Here is a 17,965-nt window from a genome sequence, read left to right as displayed (position 1 = left end):
ATGTAATGGTGTAATTTCTAGAGAAGTAAGGGTTTCTCATCCCTCATATATTATATGAGCTGACAAAAATTGGGGAGCTTAGGAAAAGAGTCAAAGATAATTGTATGGTGATTAGTGATGTCCCGAACAGTTCGATGTTCGGTCCGCCCCCTATTCGTCATCATTGAGTAAACTTTGACCCTGTACCTCACAGTCAGCAGACACATTCCAGCCAATCAGCAGCAGACCCTCCCTCCCAGACCCTCCCACCTCCATGACAAATAGGGGGCGGACCGAACATCGCGCGTGTTCGCGACTGCGAACACGCTATGTTCGCTGGCGAATGGTTCCCGGCGAACTGTTCGGGACATCACTAATGGTCATGTTATGTGGCTAAATCCACATTATTTAACCCAGGAGAAATATGTTATATGAATCTTTACACGCTTTATACTGTTTGATTTGTAGAGCGTTACATACTATCGTTTGGTCCCAATGGCATCATTCTGATGTATGAATATGTTAGTAAGCACATAAGAGTTCAAGCTATAGAACTGTAACATTGAGAGAAATTTCTGAAATTGTCGCCAATACATTTCCATTTAATATTTCTTGCCACTTTTTTCCAGCAGAAAATTGGTGGGATTTTTCAGCACTATAAATTTAAACTAGCAGAATTTACAATGAAGAAAACGATCACTCAAAATAATGAAGGAACTTAACCTCCACTTTTAGAACGTGAGGACATCCAGCGTCAGATTTTTCCCCATAGGAAAGCATTGAGTTTTAACCCTTTAGTAACCACGGTGGGGTTTGCAAGGGAGGGGAGGGGGGGGGGGGGGGGGGGGGGGGGAAGAGGGAGCTCTACTGCCAGGAATACAGCTTTGTATTCCTGGCACTTACAGTATCTCTTAAGTCCCTTATTTATATTTTCAAAGATAGTTCTTGGAAGCACCATTATTTATTTGGTGTTTAGTTAGTGCCCTTTAAATCATAACAAGAGAGGGGGCACTTCTCGACACAATTTTATTACTGTGTTCCTTTATTGTAATGTACACGTGTTGCTACACTTGATTATATAAATGTTGCCTTTAGTTCCTTCTCGAATTTTCTGTGAATATTTGCTGACATACATGGATCTAATAGATGGAATTCTTTATATCAGTTACTCTTTTTCAATAAAATATTTAGAAAAAAAATTCTTCCAATATATAGCTCCACGATGCAAATTTTTTCATAATACTGACTTATAACTTTCTCGTCCAAAATTCAACGACATGGACCATTTTCAATCTTAAATTTTTCTCCTCAATACTATTAATTGATGATGAAATGTTGCGTACCTTGATTGCATTTCAATTTCATGGATAATAGATGCCGGAATTGCATGTCGGCTGAAGTAAAATATGTATTCTTGGACTGGGTACTATTTTAATCCGGTTCTCCTGTTACTTTATTTTCAATATTACTAAAAATGATGATAAATTAATATTTCCCAGCAATGGTGTATATTCATATATTATCCGAATCATAAATATCAATCACAACTATCTTCTACTACCAAAGTATTTCATTCCCGAAAATTATAACATAGCATTAAATATGTATCCACACCAACAGCTTCCAGAATTTGAAGGGGGTTCATTTCATATTAATGTTATTAAATTACAGTTGCGACTGCCTCAGATGCTGTAACGTCCTTGATAAATCTTTCATAATGCAGAATCTACATCTCAAGGTGTGGACAAGGTTGCATTAAATAAATAAAAAGTATGTTTATATAAGTAGATTGTTATCAGTATAATGTAGGGCATAGCGCAACATAAGCACCAAGAAATATCTAGAGTTTTGTGAAGATAATAGCAATCATATGCAATAGGGGCAAAGTACTCTGCACCTCTGGTGTATTTTAGTGGATAAAAAGATTTTATGTTCGTTTTCTTTCTCAATAACTGCGAGTTTAAAGCCTTGTCTTGATTTAGGTTGGTTCCTTATGATCCATGTACAGTGCTGCGGAATTTGTTGGCGCTTTAGAAATAATATATATATATTTTTTTTAAATTCTTTATTTTTGGTGCAAAGGAATATAACAATATGCGCGAGGTACCCCAACGGCATTCCTCACACCGATTTTCAACAGTTATAACAATGGGGTATACAGGATTACTTGCACATTTTTACTTTGTTAAGAAGATGATCATCATGTTTAACCCCTTAAGGACCAAACTTCTAGAATAAAAGGGCATCATGACATGTCACACATGTCATGTGTCCTTAAGGGGTTAAGCATAACAATGGTGATACTAGTAGCCTTGCTAGTTCGGTTTTAGCATAGCTTATCAGTTCTAGTAATATCCTGACAGTACAATATCATAAATGAGCATATTTAAGCTTATTTAACGTGGCTTAATTGAGAGGGTTACTGACTACAGGCCTAAACCTGAGGTGATGGGTCGCAGATTATAGAGTATGACATTCTAGGTAGTTAAGCACATATGTAGTTGGAAAGCAAGATTTTTGCGAGACCTCAGCATCTGTGACAATGGGATTTTACACATCCCCCAGTGGGAAGAAGTGCCCAGCATTAACTCTGGAGCTTAGTGGCAAATCATCTCACCGAGAGGCACATGCGTATTAGCAGCTGCATCATACAATAACATAACATAAAATAAAATAACAATTTAAAACACATTGCTTGTTTTATGGGCTAAACCTGCTGGGTTGCGCTGCGGGATATGAGTAGTCCCAGGGGTGGTTCAGGCTTTTCACCCCCCGCCAACTTTAGTGGCTTGATCAGCTAGTCCAGAGTGGGAGCCGATAGAGAGGCAAGTTAGTGCCATGTTGTTAGGCTGTCGCCGCTTTCCGTTGCCTGTGTGCCTCAAGGGAGGTCATGCTGTTCTTCGCGGGTTGTGGGGTACCCATTTGTCGTTGTTGAGGCGTATACCGCTGTGAGGTCTCCAGACCGGCTCCCTCTGCCGTCCTCTGATGTGTTCGCCACCTGATTGCTGTAAATAGCCGCTCCAGGTGTGTGGGATCAGCGTGGTTTGCATCACAGTGCAGGCAGCCGCCATCTTTGGTGAGTCGTCCTCTCGTCTGTGTTTCTCCACCTGGCGGTGTGCGCACTGTTCCAGGCCTGCAGTAGTGCTGTGGTGGACCGGGATGACCCCCACCGGTCCAAAGGGGGGGGGAAGGGGTCCGCGATACCCTGCAGCACTTCGGAGCTGGGAGACCGGCCGCGTCAACCACTCTGCATCAACCGCTAGGCCGCGGGTCGGACCTGCCACTCGGGGTGCGTCTGGCGAGGCCACTATGCTCCATCCCTGCTCCTGCCGAGGCCACCGTGGGGTGAGTATGCGTTGTGCCCGGTTGGCTTGACAGTGTCTCGGCAGTTGGGGCTTAAATTCGGCGATTGTATCAGAGCTCTGGGTGGATGCGACCACCCAGCATGGCGGTCAGGGTCCGCCCCCAGAAATAATATTAAGAATAAAAATATTTCATGAATATGGTGTTTGTATTCTAATTTGGCACATGCCAACAGGCTGGAACTAACTTACGCTCATGTGTCTCACTCAAAAGGATACTCCAGACCCCAAAATCATTTTAGCTTGCTGTGAAGAGTGCTATGTCTGAAGAGTGTCTTTTTGTAAAAAAAAAAAAAGTGCAGTTTTCAATAGAAATTTTCACTCTTAACATTAAACTGTTACAGCCCCTGACTGTCAATTAGACAATCAGTCCTGTTACTTCCTGGTTGTTTAGCTCAGTGGAACTGAACTCCAGAGGCAGCAATTGCCCAGAGCACCTGCCTTGCAAAGACCTGTCATTGAGCTGCATCTGGAAGTCTAAGCAGGGTTAGAAGGGGGGGACTTGCAAAGGCTACAAAATTTGCAAGCTTTTTTAGACATACCCTTAAATACATAATGCATAATTAAATTGAAGCATATTTTTATTGGGAGTGTATCTACTAAACAGCAATTTTTATTTTCTTTGTATTTGGGAAGTGGAGGGCCTCTTTAAAATGAGCTTAACAACAATTTACAGCTTGAACAGTACTTGTTGGCTTCCCTTGCCTTAGCTAAACATGGCAAACAAAAAAACAGATCTCTGTAATATATACATGCAATATTTTTACCAAGTTACATAGTGTTAAAGTTTGGTCAAGTACTAAGTTTACAATATTGGCTCTTGTTTCAATAAATTTAAAATAACTCGTAGTAAGCCCTTAGGCTATATTGCTTTAGTAAACACAGCTTGTATAACTACCTTTTGCATATATACACTTTAGGCTAACAATTTAAAACTGTTTAGTAAACTGATATAGCAAGTTAGTTATTATGGAAAGCATTTCTCGAGTGTCTTAAGTGTCTTGTGTCTTCACTAGGCATTGAATAGCATGAGTGAGAAAATAAATCCATGGAAGTGAAAAATTATAATTAGACTTTAAAATCTATGAATCCCAATTTGCTGGCACTTTCCCAACCCTTCTATAGAAAGTCACCCCTGTTTGTCCTGTGATCCCTACTTTTCTCTTTATTGACCAATACGGTATTTAGTTGAATAAAAGAAAACCGTTTTGTTGCTGGTCTATTTTGGTTTGAGGATTCCTATGGCTGTCATAGTGTGATATCAAAATGAACCATTAATACTGCAGTACCGAGCTACAGATTTTTTTTTGCAATTTAGTAATAGTTTGATACCATCTAGTGAGAATTTTGTAAGCAGATTTCTGAACTTTGAGCACAATAGAGCCATCACTCTTATTTGATAAATCCTGGTTCGCTGTTTGGTCAGATAAAGTGTTCGATTCTACCTTTCGCAACCTGAAAATAAATATGGCAGAGACAAAGCTAAAACCAAGATCAGAAATGCATAAACCATGAGCAGCATATATCAGTCTGTTCCAAGAAGACGTTAAGGTGTGACATTATGGGCTTTGGGATAATTGGAGGTTTTTGAAATGGTCTATGGGTTGTGTCCTATGAGTTGATGATGAGTGTATATAGGCTATTAAAGTAACTCTGTGAAGGGCAAATACAACACTCCAAATTCTTGCTAGGAGGTCAGAATATCTTTCCATGTGTTCTTGTTGCTTTTTCAGTCCATTTAAGGTCAGAGCTATAGTGAGATAATTTATTAATGTATCAGTAAGAGATGTATATTGGAAGGTGGCCAGAGAGACCCTGATTGTGTCGTTTTTGATCTGAGTTCGCAATTTATCAGTTCTGCTGGAAGACCAATCCGCCAACTGTACAATCATTATGGTCTGTATAGTGTAGTGGTAGTATAGTTAGTATAGTTACAAGACCGTAAAATACACGCCACCACTAGCTTTAGGTCAACTCAGGACTTAGTAACTTAAATGGAGATGGACTGTGTTCCAAGCAAATCGTGAACAGAAAGCTTTAAGTGTGGCAAAGTGAGTTCTACGGCCATACAAAGGAAGTGGCTGTAAAATTTGCAAAATTCTTGGCAACACCTTCATTATGACAACACCTTCATCCATTATTGGCAACACCTTCATCCAGCCAAGTAATGCGGGCATTCAACTTGTGGAAGTCCACCTCTAATGTTCTTGTCTAGGGAAAATGTTTAGAGAGGACTTACCATATGCAGATTAAAAAATACTTACAAAATGTCTTATTGATGTGCCTAGATTTTTTTTGTGTTCCTAATTTCCCTTTCATTTCTTACATTTATGATTATTTGAACCTTCAGGTATTTTAAGAAGGGGCATATTCTCTGCCCCATGTGGAATCAAACTTTAGCAATCATAGCTAGTCTTGGCTCCAGATCGTTGTTAACTTCCTATCCTATGATGCTCTTCATCAAAAATATAGATTACAATCATCTAAGGTGCAAATTATAGTGATCACTGCCAAATAATATTGTTGCACCCAGTTGCTGTCACAAAATATTCCTATTATCCTATTGCCACTAGGTCTATACACACTCACTGGGTTCTCATTTCTTACTCACTAATCCCAGTGAGTCTTAACTCAAGGTAATATTCTACCTAAAACTTTTTATTAGCATTAACTGTGAGCAATCCTGCCATTTAACAATGCCCGTGGCTACTATTGTCATTCTAAGAGACATACACCTTTGCAATGATAATTAATGGCCAGACTGCAACAACAGAAAGGTAAGAGTTTCAACATAAGAATCACATGCAAATACACAGATATCGGGTATTTCTAGATAGTTGAGAACTTACTCAATGCCTTGCTAGTAAAATGAACCTCGTCTTTCGTGTAAAGAATCCATTGAATTGGTCTTATTACAAAAGTACGGCTGATTGAACCATTTATTGAATTAAAGATAGCCATTTTTTGTGCAATGCTAATGGATTCTGCATTTCACTGCAGCTAAATCTTGCGCTGTGTAAATTCATGCATCATGCAAGATTAGTTCTCATAAAATTTAGCTTATCTCGGATGCATCATGCAGATGATCTAATCAGCTAAACACTCATCTTAATTGCTTTTAGGTGAAATTAGAAAAAGAAAAAGCGAACTATAAAAATGAATTCAGACAACGTTGACATTCCCCGAAACCTGTTTTCACAAGACGGGTAGCTGATCGTACAAAAAAAAAAAAAAGTAATAACGATAAAAAACAAAAATATGAAATCTAAACGAATTTGCCAAGTTTGATTTGTTTCTGTTCGATTTAAAGATAAATTTGCATTCTTAAAAATGAAAGGTATCACAATACCATCGACCGAGGTAGGATGTGGTAAGGCTGAGAAGAACGTGAGTTGTCTTTGCGTATTAGCCTCTAGTGAAATCAGTTGTGATTGAAGACACATGAAAACATGTTTCTGCTGAACACGTCGTTCTTTACTTTTTGTGTTTTTATCCCACACTAGATTATCAACTCTTTTAACCCCTTTTTGATAAACGGTTGGGCAAATACAACAACAATACTACAATACATATGACTAGCTGGTTATAGCATTAAACAGGATCCATCTCAACTCCTATTTCTATTCTCATGCACCTGTTTTTTTATATCTACATTGACTCTGTACCATGAAAACATGTTAGAAACATTTCTTTGCACTTTGCTATAGACCCTGTGGAGTCAGGCAAGGCCTAGACAGAACAGGGACATGTGAGAGTGAGGGGAGTGTATAGAAGGAAATAGTAAGAATGGTGGGTGGAGGTTTAGGGCAGAGGGGTGTTACAGTATAAATAGGAGGGCATTTCACAGGCCAAGCAGCCATCTTAATTATCAGTAGGTAACAGCTTCCCGCGCTCCCTCCCCTTGTGATGTTTTGTTGGTTGTTTCTTGTTTGCTTTGTCACAGCGTGGTGGTAAATGGCCCTTGCCAACTGGAGGTTTTGACCAGTGGTCTGTGGAAATATTTATGGTCGGGGCCGATCCCTCTCCTTACTTCAGGTACAGGTATGGATAACAGATGTGCCCACTGAGCCAATGATCGGCTAGTGGTTAACATTATGATAATGGAAGGCCCAAGAAAGGCCTTTGTGCTGGTTAGGACAAGGGGGAGGGCAGTTTCCCAAGTTGTTGTGTTTGGTTGGCAAGGTGGTACTCAGTGACGTTACCCATTTACTGAGTAAGTTATATATTATGTTAATATGTTATAAAGTTGATGTTGAAGATATATATTTATAGGGGGGACGGAGCTTGGCAGCCAAGCTGAGCGGTCGCACATCAGACGAACTCTGTGCTAAAAAGCCTAAATTGAGCCAAAATTACCGCAAACAGCCCTAATATTGCCTGCTTTCCAGCCCCAGAAACAGGGGCCTGCCACTGCAGCGATACACAAACGAGTCCTAGATCGACATAGTTGATTACGTATAGGGGATCGACCTGAGGCCTACATGCGGCCTACTTAGACGGCACAAGGGAGGCGGCTGACCCCTCCACCGACTGCAGCCTACTCAAATGGAGGTCTCCCCGGCACACTCTCCTTCCCCCCGCCGGTCAGGGATATCCCGGCAACCACAGCATGCAGCTTGGGACTAAGGCACCAAGACTGGCCTATCTACACCGCCGGACCAGCGATGCATAACATGGCGGAAGCCACGTGTCACCCAGCACCCGGAGCCCCGCTGCCCTCACTATCAAAACAGATAGACCGCCTGCTCGCAAACTTCTGGGCCAAGCTCTCTAAATGCAGAGGCACTGCAGAAGAGGTCCTACCAGCAATAAAACCACCGGTCACCGTGCAACAGCCCGCAACTCCTGGACGGGGCCAAGGTGCAGTTTGGATTGTGGGGAGGAGGAAATGGGTGTTCTGACGGCAAGCATACTCACCTCAACAGCTTCCACTGTACTCCCAGTGAAAGAGGTAAGATCCAGGGCGCAGGCAGACCTGACAAAGGCGGAGACACCTAGGCAATCTTAAGAGCGCAGGGAACAGACGCACCCTAACATCAAGCCTGTACAAGTGACCTTACCAAACTCCCCACCAAAAGCCTGAGGTGCAAAATGGGTCTCAAGGACAAGCACAAGGACCTACCCCATGCTTCAGCTTCTTGTCCCTTCGTCCCATGCCAGAGCTCCTGTGTTTGGCAACAGCCACACTGCAATGGGACTGTACTCCATAGTGGAATCGAGTGATCGGAGTTTGTGACTCTTACAAGCAGGCTCTTAGTCCAAAATGCTGCCTCTGCAGTGCCTAGAGTTCACTTGTTATTGCTAGCATGTTATCCAGCTCTCTCTCCTACCAAACCTAGTCTAAGTTTACATACACCATGCTTTATATTTACCTAATCTACTATGTCTGAAATACTTTATCTGTTCGCACACCTATATTACCATCTCTATTTGGACATGTTCACTAGCCTGATTGGTATGCCTTTATAACAAAACAAAAAAGTGCTCTATATTGTCACCATACATCTTGTCATTATAAAAGCTTGTACTTATCACTGCATGCCTAAAAGAAAGTATATCTATCTATCTCTAGAATATTTAATAAAGATGTGTCCTATTTTCACCAAGTAAGTCTGTGATTTGGTTATTTTGGGTAAGTAAAGGGGTGTGAATCAGTGGATGGGTTTCTAGTTTCATTCCCATACACAATACCCTCTACCTACGCACAAGAATAAAAGCAAAAATTCTAAGCACCATAAGCACACCATAAGCACATAATGGTGCAAAGAGCCTCTGGGTGCAGACTCTTCCTTTTTGCCTACGCATTTTGACAACAATTGGGACACAACCCAGATAAATCATTGATTAGCTAGCAGCAGTATGCTTAGTAGCACAGTAATTGTTGCTAGTCTATCTGTGATCTGTAATGACATGAAGGGGTGCTGCCCTGGAACAGCACTGTCACTTTAAATGTGGGAACCAATACAGCAGAGAAATAAATGCCAAGACACAAATGAATAGGATAAATCAAGATATATATATATATATATATATATATATATATATATATATATATTTACAGGGAACCAAAGGAGAATGCAAAACAAAAATATCTATACACACACACACACACACACAGTAAATCAAAATAAGCACTAATTGTGCAGGCAACAAATACTGTAACAGTCCTTTGGTATAAGGGTAGGATTGTGCAGCTACCACGAGTATCAGGTAGGGCACAGATCCAGAGTCACAAGACTAATATAGTGACATCAAGATCAAAAGGAGAATAAATGAACAAGTCTGCAGGGACAGAATCACTGGTAGTAAAGCCGGGACCACGGAACCAGAACACAGGATCGGAGGACACAGCAACGAAGGACCAGGAGGACACAATAACGCAGGATCAGGAGGACACAGGATGAAGATCAGGAGACACAGGACCAAGTCACAGTATGCAGGAGCCAGGAACCCAGGGAAACAGGAAACAAAAGGCAATGATCTGGCAAGGAGTGAGGGGAGAACCCAAACTAAATAGGTGCTAAACAAGGACCAGGTGAAGTGCTTAATGAAAAGAAATCAGGAACAGTGCCAAACAGAAACAGTGGTGAGTATGAGTACTGCACGAGGGCAAATCATCTAAGGAGTGTCGTGACACGATCAAGCGGTGAAACACCTGAAAATTAGTTTTGCTTACGGCCACCTCCAAAAACAAGCATCATGTAGTCATATATAACAACTAATACAATATAGATAAAGTGAATTGATGTACTGGGCGTGCAGGCATTTTTAAAACCTTTTTTAAACGTATAAACGAGACATGCAGACACATATATAAAACCCTGCAGATATAAACCTACATCTATAGACCTACAGGTATAAATTGAGCTTTCTACTAGCGCATTGTAAAGGGATTTAGAAATCGAGTGTTTCCGTAATATTATGTCAGGTATGCAGGTGCAGAACCACTCATGCCATAATAGATACTTCTACTGTTGATGAGATATCATCAGGAGGTCACATTACACACTTCATGTAAGGCTGCCTGTGAAGAGTCTGAGTAATTGCAATGGCAACATATGCTTTATGTATATTGAGTGAAGAAGAAGTCCTTTATTTTTTGGGACGGACCCGAGGCAGCATGACCCTATGAGTTCTCTCTGAAAGGGAATACTAATAAAAATGGAAGATCTAGTCTGTGTGATAGTCTGTATGACTGTTTAATTATCCAACCAGATGCCTACCTATCTTTTAAAATAAATAAATAAACCACGGTAAGAATTTGAACTTCTCTTTGAAGGTAGTTTGACCACTTACATTGGGGGTTGCACCACCACTCGGCTGACACGATAACCACAACAGCAAACAATCTTTTTAAAAATAAAAATAGTTTATTGTTCAGAGGCAAACAGGCTACAATGCGGGAGGGGTAAAATGGATTCAACACATTTTGTGCATTACATATACAGTTGTAATCAAAATTATTCAACCCCCTTTGAAAATCAGGTTTATTGTAAGAATTTACAGACTTTCAGCTGTTTACAATGAACAAATCAAACAAAAGCAATTGAAATAGCTCAACACAATGAATGCTTCAAATGGTTTTCCCAAATTCAACTAAAAATGCAACTTATAATGACTTCTCCAGTCCCAAAACTATACAGCTCCTTCATGAAAAGAATCTTGGGTACCTAGTAGAGCACCCTTTTGCTGTATTGACCTGCTGCAAACGAGATGCATCGCCAGACACCAGCTTCTGGCCGTGTTCCTGAGGAATCTTAGCCCATTGTTCATGAGCAATGGCCTCCAGTTTAGTAATATTCCTGGGTTTGCGTGCTGCAACCTCCTTCTACAAACCTGACCAGACATTTTCTATGGGATTCAAGTCAGGTGACTGTGATGGCCAGTGTAGAATTTTCCAGGACTTCTTCTGCAACCAAGCCCTGGTGGAATTTTAGGTATGTTGTCTTGTTGGAAGGTCCAATGACGTCCAAGCTTCAGCTTTCTCATGGACGGCATGATGTTTTCTCCTAGGATTTCCTGATACTTCAATAAATCCATCTTGCCTTCCACATGCTGCAGGTTTTCAGTGACAGAGGATGCAAAGCAGCCCCAGAGCATCACCGAGCCACCAACATGCTTAACTATAGGTAGAGAGTTCTTTTCTGCATATGCTTCATTCTTCTTCTTCCAGACTTACCACTGTTCCAGTTTTGTTTCATCACTCTACAAAACTTCTGTGGCTTGTCTATGATATATGATATTTGAGCTGACTTTTCATTGAAACCTCAGTGCCTGTTGCCACTAAGCCTTGCTGCAGGTTTTTGCAGTCACTTTAGGATTTTACACAACCTGCCTTTTTAGAAATCTGGTTGCAGCCATTGATAGCTTCCTTTTTCTGCCCTACCCAGGTAGTGAAACCACTGTTCCTTCAACTTTAAATTTGTAAACTGTGCTTCCAGTGGTGTCTCTGGGAACATGCAGTGCCTTCACAATCTTTTTTGTATCCTGTTCCTTGCTTGTGAAGGGCGATGATCTCTTGTTTTAACTTTGTGGACCATTATTTTGACTTAGCCTTACTTCTAACATGCAGTCAAATGTGACATTCAACAAACCCCTAGCCAGTTCAGGTATTTCAAGTGGTCATGCATACCTTTTTCAACTAATGGAGCCCTTGTGATTGAGACAACACCTGTTTTGCATATGTGTGCTGTTGTGAGGGATTCTATTGAAGGGGTTGAATAATTTTGAGACTGGAGATGTCATTATGAGTTGCATTTTCAGTTAATTTTGGGGAAACCACTTAAAGCATTCACTGTGTAGAACTGTTGAATGTTTTTTTTTTTGCTGTGTTTGAGTTGTTTGTTTCAAACAGCGGAAAGCCTGTAAATTTTGACAATAAACCTGATATTTATTGGGGGTTGAATAATTTTTATTACAACTGTACTTTCTCAAGACTCACAAACTGCTACTGCTACAAACAACATTAAAGAGTCACTCTAAGCACTATAACAACTACAGCTTCCAACTCTCCTTTGTAAGTAGTGGTGACAGAGAGCGATACCCAGCGAAATCTACTTAAGAAGTCAAACTGCTCTAATATGGTTTGACTACTTAAATGGGTGAATGGGGGGTAAACCAGCGTTATCCTGCCTCCATAACCACTATGGCAAGCTGTAGTGGCTTTCGTGGCTGTGTGTTCCTTTAATATATAGTCACATACTATATGTCAATCAGTATACTCCTTACATGTGCAAACAGTTTACTTATTTATGCACTTACTTGTACACACTGCATGTATGCATTAACACATAATATTAAAATATTCTCACACTACTTTAATGCATTTATGTACTGCATGCATAGACATATTACGGTAATGCATTATCACAATACAATTATGTGTGCACACCCTACATACATGTATAGAATGCATTGGCACACTACATGTGTTTATTCATATACAACATTTTTGCCTTTAAACACATTCACAAACTATGTGTCATTATTTAATGAAATATAAACTCTGCGTCCATTTATGCTATACACATGCATTCCCATACAGAACACAAAAACATATACAGGCATCAACACACACAAGTGCCTGCTACATACAACATTCACACACCGAACAATGCCCACAAATGTTTACACTATACACATACATCACACTATGCAAGCTTAAATACACATGCCAAAAGACTTACACTGTGTAATGGCCTGCAGGTACTCTGAGTACCCCTATTACTTTTTGGCATCTGAGGCTATTTTCTGACCATTTTCAGCCTTGCTGAGCCAAGGTATTCAGTGCCATTAGGAGCACTGAGATACGCATCTCAAAGCACTCTAAGCAGTATTCAGAGGTGAAATGTAGCGAGTGATAATAGCACTGATTATAGCAGTGATTTAATCAGTTATCATAGCCTTCACCCCACACAAGACTACATATAGGGGTTAAACAGAACTGACTATATCGCAGCTGTTAAGAGGTATTTTATTGCATACAATAGGGTGATTAGCAGTACATACAGTTCCCATAAGTCCTCTTCCCATAAGTCTTTGTTTTTCTTGCTGAAACCCTTAGTCCCACCAAAACAATCAAATACTCAGCTCCATTTTGTCCATGTAATTCAAACAACCTGAAACAATGAATACCCCTGGTAAAATTCCCACCAAACAAGAGGAAAGTCTACCTTGCAACCCTGAGTCCATGACACACTGTATCCAAATACAAGTTAAACTACTGCAGACATTCACTTACATTTAATCATATGTCAATATTTGCATGTAGACCTTTGTTTTATAAATGCCTTAATGTTCAGTTTATGTATTTATGCTCATCATATGATTTTATATATATTCCTTCCTGTCTATTTTATATATTAAAATGAGAAGATTGTATATATATATATATGACCTTAATGTCTGGATAGCAGATTCTTATAAAAAATCAGTATGAACCCCAGCAGAATGGCCCTCAAAACAGGTTTGACAGAAATTATATCCGCAGACAATTTAGAAAACAACCACTTCAATACGTTGGCAGGCACACTATATGTGTTCATTCACATACAACGTTCTTGCCTTCACACACATTCACAAACTATGTGTCATTATTTTTAGCTGTATTTGTTTGTATATTTTATTATCCATGAACCACAGTCACTTTCCCATTTTACCACTTTCATTTACATTAATGGAGCCAATTCCAACTTGGACATGTTATGAATGCTGTCCTTGTGTTCAGAATCTTACTCCTTTGCCACCATGTTTCTCATCTCCTGTTGATGCACTTGTCCTGGGCTGCCGCCTTACAACCACAATAATAAAGTCAATGCTTTATATTTCCTTTTACCATTATTTCCAAACTTTAGGCCTGCAACCCCACCCAGTTCAGGTATCAGCATTTACTATGTAAAACACTTGTTCTCATAGCAGACTACCACACCTTTTTATAAGCAGGGCTTTGCCCTCAATATCTAAAATGAGTGAGAATTTTGTAAGAGTTTAAAAAAACATTACCTAACTTTGAAGCTCATAAAATCCGAATTAGACCGTGAGCCGCAAAATAATGTTCTTCTTGAACCCTACCTGGTGTTCGTGCTCTTTCACTCACACCCACAATCTAAATATTTATTCATGTGTAATATATTATACTATAGGTTTTTTCTGTACAATATTTGTCCTTTGGTGTTGTTTCTATACAACAATATTTTTCAAACAGGTATTGCATTAGTTTAAATAGGTTATTTTAGAGGAGGGTTGTTTATCTGTAGTAATAATAATTTGACTTTAAACGTACAGAGGCTCCGAGAGGCCATGTATTAGCTTGGGAAAACAAGCCGGAAAAAAACATTAAAATTACACAGCCTCTCTGGGCTTCCGTAATAACCTAAAAAAATAATAATATATGAGACAAAGCTATTGCTTATTCCATTGTAATTAGTTAAAGGGCTACTGTAGGCACCCAGACCATTTCAACGTATTGATGTGGTCTGGGTGCAGTGTCCCTGTGTCCTTCATTCTACATTGCAGGATTAAGGATGTCTCCAATTACTGTCTACCAGACAGCCACAAGAGGCGCTACCCGCAGTTTCACGGAGTTCGACTCTGTAAAATGACACTGGATGTCCTCACGATGTGCATGAGGACATTCAACGTCAAGCAAAACCCCATAAGAAAGCAATGGTTCAATGCTTTTCTTTCGGGAAGGCCTTATGCACGCATTTGCATTAGGCCCCCCCATCCGGTTGACGTCGGTGGAAGAGAAACACGACCCAGCGCTGAGCGTCTATGGTGCTGGAATCAGGTAAGTGACTAAAAGGGTTTCTTAACCTTTGCATGGATGGGGCATCTTCATATCTCTAACACTAAAAATATCCTTTAAATCAGTACTTTTGTCATCACTTTTGATGACGGGAAAGGAGGAGGAGAGTCCCCAGCACCGAGGGAGCACGGCATTGGAGAAAGGTAAGTGATTAACCCCTTCCTCCCCCTAGAGCCTGGCAGGAGGGGGGCCCAGAGGGTGAGGGGGACCCAAGGACCCTATAGAGCCAGGAAAATGAGTATATTTTCCTGGCACTATAATGGTCCTTTAACCCCTTAAGGACCAAACTTCTGGAATAAAAGGGAATCATGACATGTCACACATGTCATGTGTCCTTAAGGGGTTAAACAAATTAAGATATTCACTTCTTCTGAAACAACTGATAAGGAAGGAATTCCCAGGGACTTATCCTATGGATTCTGGATCACTAGACTATACATCTCTACAAAATTGAGAAACTTCATTATTTAGTGTTTCATTCCAAAAACATCAGCCTGTTTTATTTTGTGTTGATGGAATATGCAGATCGTTTCCATTGAAAATAATGTGATAGCTAGGATTCACTGGCAAACGTCAGCCAATTGCTGGTTCATGCAGAAGCTGCAAATTGCAGAAAAATTCGTTTTTTTATTCTTTTTGTATTTTTGATTTATTTTCTTAATGTATTAATAATGTATTAATAATGTACAATGATCATGAAGTGTCAATTTAAGGTCTGTTTGCAAGTTTGGCCATAGCTAGAGCTTGAAAGGACACTCTACTGCCCAAATACAAATCACTGTTTAGTAAATATACACCCAATGAAAACATGCATGCATTTAATTATATACTTCTTTTATTGGGGATATATCTAAAAAAAACACCTGCAAAGCATTCAGACCTTTTGTCTACAGCCTTTGCAAGCCCTTTCTTTCTTCCCCAGCCCATTGCTAAAGTGGTCTGGGGTCCCTTTCAGAGCTGGATCAAGGACATGAGTAGTCTAAGAAATTCTTTATTATATATTAAGATTTATAACATATAGAGACATCAATGTGAGCCGTGAGTTAAAGGGACACTATAGTCACCAGAACAACTACAGCTTAATGTATGGTTCTGGTGAGTATAATCATTGCCTTCAGACATTTTCATGCAAACACTGCCTTTTCACAGAAAAGGCAGTGTTTACATTGCCCCTAGGGACACCTCAAAATGGCCACTCCTCAGATGGCCACTGGAGGTGCTTATGGATATCTTTTAACGTTCCAACTGCTAGAGATATTGATACACAATTTATTAAATAGCTCATGCCCTCCCACAGATCATGCCCAACAAATGAATACTAGGCATGTTGCAATATGAAATAAATGGATTCTGTTTTTATTTTACATGTACATGTTTGCTGTGCGTTTATTTATCTAAGAAAGCTGCTTTCGACACATGATGCAGGATGTGGTTTTTAACTCTTAATGATTTTGCTTATTTTAACTCTGCAATAATGTAGAGAATCTCACATGTAGAGGTCAGTAATAAAGCATTTATTTAACAGGATAACCATATGCCCTTTAATTAAGTATACTAAGCACCACGACAACCTGTACGCCATCTGTAAGTCAATGGCTCCCAATTAAAATTTTCAAGGAACACCCTACATGAAAAATCATAAAAAAAAATCATTATTTTGTAAATGTACTCCCAATTAAAACATGCACACATTTATTCATGTTTGTTGGCATTGGGGGGTATATCTAAAAAGAGCGTGCAAAACTTGTAATTCTTGTGCCTGCAACCTTTGAAAACCCTCCTCTTTTTCCTGCTGCACAGACGCTCTGTCTGTTTCAGAGAAATGGCCAATCAGATGCTTCCCAGGAGTGCGTGCGCGGGGACAGGGGGACGCCAGAGCAAGAGGTGCTGTCTGATTGGCCAACAGGGAGGTGTTACTCAATGGTTTCATAAAAGTTCCTATGTCTCTTAGAAGGTTTATAAAATGCAACTAAGATAGGAAACACAAAAAAAAATGACAGCAAGCTTTGTAGGTGTGACGTGGTCCTTTAAAGTGATATTATAGGTACCCAGACCACTTCCGCTCATTGAAGTGGTCTGAGTGCAGTGTCCTAGCATACTTCACCGTAGAAAGGTAATAATTGCAACTTTTTATAAACTTTTATAAACTACAATAATTTACTACACCATTAGCATTTTTCCCACATGATGTCATGCAGCAATTCCAACTGCACCAGTTGTACAGGAGGTTCATAAGATCAAATAAAAGAGCTCACGCACCATAAAGTTGAAGCAAAAATCTAAGTTTTTTATTTGAGACAACTGAGTTTAAGTAGTCTTTTATGATTTGAAAGTGTACATTTTGGTAGGGCCCATGGGAGTCGGTTTGGCGAAACTCAAAAAACCATATAATCAGACCTTTACCCCTTAAGGACCAAACTTCTGGAATAAAAGGGAATCATGACATGTCACACATGTCATGTGTCCTTAAGGGGTTAAAGGTAAACATTCCATAGTTCCACCAACCTTCAATTTCATAGGTGGAGTTGTACCTTCCCAGTTTGCTCTGCATCTTATGGCAGCCAGGTGTACTTCTATCATTCTGGGTTGTACCACCTTTTTCTCGTCTTAACATGAAGTCATGTCACCATTACAGACAATGTATAAAAGCATTCTGATATTATATTTAGCGTGCAATCACATTAGCATTTTTCTGCTTACTTCCAATTAGAAACACGCCAGTTTAACAAATTTAGGATTATCTAGAACAGACAAACATATTGAATCTCAATCTGTGTTGAATATTATTTTTTAACATCTTTTCACTCCCGCTCAGATT

At 39.8% G+C, this 17,965-nt stretch overlaps 1 protein-coding gene across 1 annotated transcript in view; it reads right to left on the bottom strand.

The window, feature by feature from the left end:
* Window positions 1–17,735, bottom strand: part of PLCB4 (phospholipase C beta 4) — a 319,240-nt gene extending 301,505 nt beyond the window's left edge. Inside the window, exon 1 of the mRNA XM_063444010.1 lies at window positions 17,653–17,735. The gene's annotated coding sequence lies outside the window, so the exon portion shown is untranslated. The remainder of the gene's footprint in view (window positions 1–17,652) is intronic.
* Window positions 17,736–17,965: the final 230 nt, after the last annotated feature.

The sequence above is a fragment of the Pelobates fuscus genome, chromosome 2, assembly GCF_036172605.1.
Source record: "Pelobates fuscus isolate aPelFus1 chromosome 2, aPelFus1.pri, whole genome shotgun sequence".
In the NCBI taxonomy this organism is placed as follows: Eukaryota; Metazoa; Chordata; class Amphibia; order Anura; family Pelobatidae; genus Pelobates; species Pelobates fuscus.
Note: the sequence above shows the minus strand (reverse complement) of the source record. Positions and strands in the feature narration are given on the sequence as shown.